This window comes from Lactuca saligna, chromosome 4, assembly GCF_052625555.1.
Source record: "Lactuca saligna cultivar CGN05327 chromosome 4, ASM5262555v1, whole genome shotgun sequence".
Classification (NCBI taxonomy): Eukaryota; Viridiplantae; Streptophyta; class Magnoliopsida; order Asterales; family Asteraceae; genus Lactuca; species Lactuca saligna.
Genome location: NC_136420.1, coordinates 35,872,031 through 35,879,340, shown reverse-complemented (window position 1 = coordinate 35,879,340; position 7,310 = coordinate 35,872,031). Strand labels below are relative to the sequence as shown.

Below are 7,310 nucleotides of genomic sequence, written 5' to 3'. Positions count from 1 at the left end.
ACTAAAAGCACAATATCTCATATGTCGCTTCGTTCCTCCCACCCCTATAAAGAATATGCTCCCTATCTCTTACAGCTTGTTCCCCAGTTGCACTTAAGGACGGAAACGGGCAAATTTGGAGGTGAGGTGAGGGATATGGACGGAAAACCTTGTTCCCGAATTTAAATTAGGGAAGGAAAGAGAGGGGAGGTGAAGGATTTTGAAGGCCCATTTTCCTTCCAAATTTTCCTCCCAATTTGGGCGGATTCAGGAAGAAAACCGGAAGGATACGTACACAAAGTATATTATGGACGATAATACCCTCAACCCTATTTATAACATGACGTAGCCGCATAATCAATACCTCCCAACAAGAATTCTCATTCGTGCGTCCCTGTTCAAGTCGTCCCCTATCAGGTATGTCTTCCATATCCCTGTAAAATCTTTTTGCTCACGGTTCTTCCATCTAATATGCATGAAACTATTATTAGAACCTTAGTTAGTTTTCTTGCTTGTTGAGACATGCTTCCATTACTACAGAAGCATAGACGTGTCTTCCACAAGTTATTGCTTCAAATAGAATCACCATGCTGAACTCATTTTTCTTGAGTTATTTGAAGGGCATTTTCCATTTTGCTTGAGTTAAATATGAAAAGATTATAAAATATTGCATGTGACTTTACTGTTCGATGTTTCCTGTCTTTTTTTTTTTTGATGTTTTTTTATTGATTCATGAATCACATAACACCTACACACCCCCGAATAACACTATGATTTGTATAATCCTTTTATGACTAGAGATACGTGTATGCTTTTCACAAGATTACCTAATGAGTTTTTCTTTTCGATGACCAAATGTGTCAATAACAAGTGCTTTTAACTTGCTGTGTTGTAACACATATTGCAAGTCTTCCATGCATGTAAGCAAGGCCTCATGTGAACTTTCTTCCATATAAAAAATTACTTGAACATGAGAGGTTATAAATGTTTTGTTGTACAGCTTATGAGTAACATTGCATAGTTTTAAACTTCAAAGTGGTCCAAGAGAAAGCATATTAGCTAACTTCGAGATCAAATTCACATAGCTAATGAGATTTTTTTTCTTTTTTCTTGATCAAATGAATTTTTAGTATTAGGAAAGTGCCATGACCAGCCAAGATGATGATGGGGAAAAAAGACGAAGGCAAGTGGTTACTCTGATGTTCATGGCCATTGTAATACATCGTAGACTTTCGAAAAAAAATAACCATAATTTACTTAGTAAGGAAGAGCTATTAAAGCGTCAACTTGAACGAGAACGTCTATTACACAAACTTATTAAAGGTGGGAAATGTCGTGAGCTTATTCGTGTGAGTGAACAAGCTTTTAGAAAGTTGTGTACTATATTACGACGTGATGGTGGACTGCGACCTACGCAACGCATGTCTGTTGAAGAACATGTTGCAAGGTTTCTACACATCGTAATATGAGAAATACAATGGTCTCCTTCGTTTATGGGCGTGCTAAATCTACAACAAGTAGATGCTTCCATAGAGTTCTTCGCGCAGTTGTAGCATTAGAAAGTTACTACATTCAACAACCTAAAGGTGATGTGGTCACGAAAGAAATTTAAGAGAAAAAGAGATTTTATCCCTACTTCAAGAATTGTGTAGGGGCAATTGACGGGACACATGTTCGTGTAAAAGTACCCAATAGAGATGCCCCTAGATATCATGGTCGCAAAGGTTACCCTACCATAAATGTCTTAGCCGCATGTTCATTTGATTTGAAGTTTACATACATTTTAACTGGCTGGGAGGGCACTGCCTCAGACTCAAGGATAGTGAAAGATGCACTTAAAAGAGACGATAAACTACTAATTCCTAGGGGTAATTTTTGATAACTAATTTAATTTTGTGTGTAGTCTTTTATAAGAAAACTAATTACATGTTATTTATAGGCAGATATTGTTTGGTAGACGTTGGTTTGCCTCATACCATTGAACTAATGACACCATATAGAGGTGTCAGGTATCATTTGAAAGAGTATTCTGCTCACCCCCCAGTGAATGCAAAAGAGTTGTTCAATCTTAGACATGCTTCTTTACGTAACGCAATAGAACGGTCGTTTGGTGTTTTAAAAAGAAGGTTCTCAATCATTAGAAGTTCACAAGAACCTTTTTACTCTTGCGACACACAATCAGACATTTTTGTGGCATGTTGTATCTTACACAATTTTTTACTAGACGAGGATCGTGATAAAAAACTTGAACATGAAGTCTTACAAGAGGTGTTGGATGAACAACCACAACAAGTGAGACATGATGTTAATAACGGACGTGTGCGTAGTGATGGGGCTGAGGAATTGAGGAACGCTATTACAACTCAAATGTGGAATGATTACTTGTTGAAACCTAACAATGAAATAGATATGTCTAATTAGTTTTATAGTAGATCAACGATTTATCAGTTTTATTTCATTCTGTTAATATAGTTTAATTTTGTAGCGACATTTGCAATTTCTTTTTTTGATGGTGTTATTTAAATTATGAGCCATTTCTTTTTTATAAATATTTGTACAATTTTTAATAATGTATTTCTGGTTATGTTATCTTTGTATGTACAGAGCAATCATGAACAAAAGGCTAGCGGATGGAAGTGTTGTGAAAAAAGAAAATTTGACATGGACAGATCATATGGATAATGTTCTAGTTGAAGCTCTTGTAAAGGAAGATGATATAGGTAATCGGGTGAATGGTACATTCACTTCGCAAGCATATGTGAACATGATTGTAGGGTTGAGTAAAGAGTTTAACAAGTCCATTACAAAAGATCAACTTAAAAACAGAATGAAAACTTTAAAAGGTAATTTTAGTAAATGGTATGATATGTATCGGGGTACTTCGTTGAGTGGGTTCTCATGGAATTCTCAAACAAAACACATTAAAGCAGAGGAGGAAGTATGGGAGCAATTAATTAAAGTATGTTTTGGTTTTACGTTTAATTTATTGTTTTATATAACTTTTTTACCATTAACTTTACTAATTAATTTTTTGGTTTGTTTATAAACAGGCGAACCCTGAATCAGCTGCATTCAGGACCAAAAAGATTTCAAATTACAGTCAGTTGGAGATGTTATTTTCAGATGATAGAGCATCGGGATCAAAAGCGGAAACAGCAAAAGAAAAAAATGTCCGGTTAAGCAAATCCAAAGAAATTAAAATAGAAAAAATTGCTGATGTGGAAAAACTAATGGCAAATAAGGAGGTAAGTTTGGAGAACGTACACAAAGATGATGATGAGGACATTCAAATAGTGTCTGCAACAGATGTTTCACCTGATGGGAGTTCAAAAGCAAAGAAGCTGAAGAGTAAAAAAAGAAAACTAGAAAGCAAACTTCAAGATGAAGATGAAGTAGTAGCTGAACCTGAACCTGAACCTCAACCTCAACCTCAACTAGAATATTTTGAACACAATATTGTGCAAACATTTAAAGAAATCGTTGATGTTATGAGGGAAGGGAACAAATCTCGTGACTATACAGGTGAGGAAATCGAGAAAGAGTTAGAGTTGATGGGTTTGGATGATGATGAATTTGCAGATGCTTTCATATATTTATCGCGTAATCAAGCCGATGCTAGGATAATTTTTAGTTCTTCAATGAGGATGAGGAAGATCTTTTTAAGAAAGATGATGAGTGAAGCTAAAAATTGAATCATATCTTTAGGTTTTATGGGATTTGTTTTTTTACAGTAGGTTGCATTGGACTTCATTTGTAAGAGGAGGAATTTTGATTTTCTGGTTTTTCATTGTTGACTTGAGTTTATTTCATTAGTTGATTGTTTGATTAAATGTTTTTAATTGATTTTGATTTCGATTGTAATTTATTCATATTGTTTACATGTTCTTAACATAATGTGTAAATAAGGGTATAATTGTAATCTTTTAATTTTCTTCTCTTTTCCCTCCTAACTCGGGAACACATAAACTAAAAATTTTACTTTTATTTCCTTCGAACTCGGGAACACGGATTAAATAAAATTTTCCTTTCCCTCCCTTTTCTTCCGTTAATATTTTCCCTCCCTTTCCTTTAATGAATTTAAAAAAAAACACTCGGGAACAATGTTAAACTCATGTTCTCTCCGTTCCTTTAACCTAATTTCGACCGTTCATTCACCTCTATCAAACCCACCCCGATCAGCCACCAGAGAAGCTTCTCCTCCGTCCTTGTTGACCAAAGTATAGCCATGCCTTCGAACAAAGAAAAACTCTACCATTATTGTTCCATACCAGTTCCTTTTAGCCGTCGCCGATGTTAATTTGCGCTTTCGTCGATCTTCATCTGTCGAGATGGTTGATTAAGTTCCAGATGAATATCTCTCTCTCTCTCTCTCTCTCTCTCTCTCTCTCTCATTCTTTATGTTTGTGTGTCTCTCAAGATTCATGAGAGGGAAAGAAATAGGGGAAGCATGACAGATGCCCTCCTCAAACCAGCATGACAAATGTCGTCCTTAAACACTTCGTTTGGGTGACCACCATCAAACATAAGCTACCTACCATATCCTATTCTTGTATAATTATGAAGTTGTTAAAAGGTAATGTTCCTGATTTGTCTTTCATTATTTATCCAAGAAATGTGATTTTTCTCTGATTTCTGCCTTAATTTAAAGCTTTTTTCTAACTTTTGCCTTGATTTTATGCCTCTTATCAGGTTTGTAAAGGTATTTATGGATGAAATTGTCCCTACGTTTATGTACTTGTCAAGTTAATGTTGTAGAAACTCAATTTCGGACGAGATTGCTGATGTGTTTTTGTATCTACACCTCAGTTTTGGAACCGGTCTATTGGAAATCTTTATACAAATTTCAAGATTTTCAGGTGGTTGTTGAAATCTTTTGTTGATATTGACAGATATTGACAGGTAAACAATCCTCATTAAGCTTCAATATATGTTTTCTTAATCCACCACTAACTTGTAAATTCTATTTAGCCTTATTAATTGAGATATATTTATGCAGGGTATGGAAATGTCAATCAGTGAACACTAAAGTCTATTCCAATTAATTATTATCTTCTTGAGGCTTTGGTCCATTTAGCCCAGGTTAGATGGGGGAGCTTAGCTGTTCAATTAGAATGATATGCACCTCTAAAAACGTATTCATGTAAACGGAATTGATGCTATTGTGTGGTAGTTATTGTCATTTTTAAATGGTTTTGTCGAATTGAATATTTTTATGCTTTTATTAAATTTTGTATTTGATTTTTTGATTGTAACATATATTTTTACATTTGATTCAAATTGGAGATTTGAATTGAGTTATCCCAATCAATCTATTTTTCAACTTAGGCATATACTTTAGCATTGATTGTGATATATGTCACCATTTTTTAATATTTGATTTTATGTGATGCATTTGGTTTTTTCCAAAACAAAGGTTTGGTGCCTCATTTTTATGATCAATAGCATAAATCCAAAGGTTAAAGAAGGTTTAAGGAAGTTGGGTATAAAATTTACTATTAATTTTACTCCTTAGTTAATCTTGAAATTAATTTGCAGCAGGAAAGCAAGAAGATGTGCCTTCATTTTCCACCAAATTACCTATTTTCAAGATAACCACAATATAATATATTTATGTGGGATGTTTGTGTGTAAATATCGGTTATGCATAGGCATTTTTGAACTTCATTTTATATTTTTTTTCTTATTAAAGCATTGTACTTTGAAAGTACAATGCTATCATTGATTATGTATGTGCTTAGTAGGACCAACAAAATGAATTACAAACCTTATATGTTTTAGTAATATCATGTTAAGAGGTAAAGTTTAGAGTAAGACATGGTTAGTTCGAGAGGTAAAAGAGAGATGTATGAATAGTAAATGTTTTATAGCATTCAGGTATATATAAAAGTTAATATATTTTGAACATGTGAATTGATGAAATTTTATAATTTTGTGGCATTAAATGGAAACACCAGAATATAAGCCATAGAACTTCATGAAATTGATAACGGTTATTATAAGACTTGATAGTTTTAGACCGACTGCAAATTCAATTTAAGGTGAATTTTTTGTTGTATGGTATATAATTGACTCCTTTTGATAGCCACTACATAATGGTCTTCGTAAAAAGTTACTATTAAAAATTTGGTCTGTTAATTTCTAAAACTTATATAAACCTATTTGTCAAAAATGAATATAAGTATGTATAGATATATATATTTTAATGTTAAATAGATTTGTCAGCAAATGATATTTTTTTAACATATGATATCTATTTAAAAAGAAATTATTCAATTCTAACTAAAAGGAAATAAATTGTCGAGTAAAAAGATAATCGCCTTCCACCGTGTTGAAAGTTGATGAATATAATTGAGCGGGATTGGCTCAAATGAAAACACAAATATCAAAACTAATGAAAAAGACTAATAGAAAAAGCTAGCGAAAAATATGGATAGACCAAATTGTGCTTGAAACCCAACAGAAAAAATACACGTATGAAAAAAGAAAGTAAGGTACAAAAAAAGCGGTACGATAAATAATGGCCGACACGGTCCGAAATAGGTCGACAAAAGACTAATCGTTGTTCGGGGAAAAAATTAGGGAAAATGACTTGTAAGGGTAATGATGTTTTATCCGTGTTCACATTATACCATTAACCTTTTTTTTTTAACACAAAATACCATTAAAATGTTTTTTCTGTACATACTTTACCATTGGTAACCGGATACAATAGGTATCCCGGTAATTTATTTATTAAAAAAAAAAACAAATTATGTGGAAAATACGTGGCTCACCCCTCTCCATTAAACACCCTCACCCTCAACACTCTCAAAGCACGATTTCTTCGTCACTCTTCAAGACTGTAGCAGCTTTCTCAAATCCATGGCTTCCTCCTCCTCTACGTACACCTCCAACACCAGATCGAAGAAAATCAAGTCAAAATCGAAACTTGATTTTGCAAATCCCTGTGATTGTGGCTACCCTTCTCGTATCTGGACTTCAACGACCAAAGATAATCCTGGAAAAGAGTTTAGGGTTTGCCCTAATTCAACGGTATGTCGGGTTTAATCTATATGTAGTAAGGTCTTTTCAATAATTTTCGTATATTTGTTTTAGGATAACCCAGAAATTAAATGCAAATTCTGGGAATGGGTTAATGAAGAAGATACAGTCAACAAGAAGAAAAGAGATGAAGTGGGAGCACAATCCTATGAAGTAAGGGCACAATCTTGTGAAGTGAGGATTGCAATTATGGACCATGATTTCAATATTTACAAAAAGAAGACAGATGAAGAATTTGATAAGATAATTAGAAAAATTAGCAGTCTCAAAACATATGTAATTGTGTTGTT

At 33.6% G+C, this 7,310-nt stretch overlaps 1 long non-coding RNA gene across 1 annotated transcript; it reads left to right on the top strand.

The window, feature by feature from the left end:
• Positions 1–4,077: 4,077 nt before the first annotated feature.
• LOC145038422 (uncharacterized) lies at positions 4,078–5,307 on the top strand. The gene is made up of 3 exons (XR_013679366.1): positions 4,078–4,552; positions 4,669–4,878; positions 4,976–5,307. It is a non-coding gene; the product is annotated as an uncharacterized LOC145038422 (long non-coding RNA).
• Positions 5,308–7,310: the final 2,003 nt, after the last annotated feature.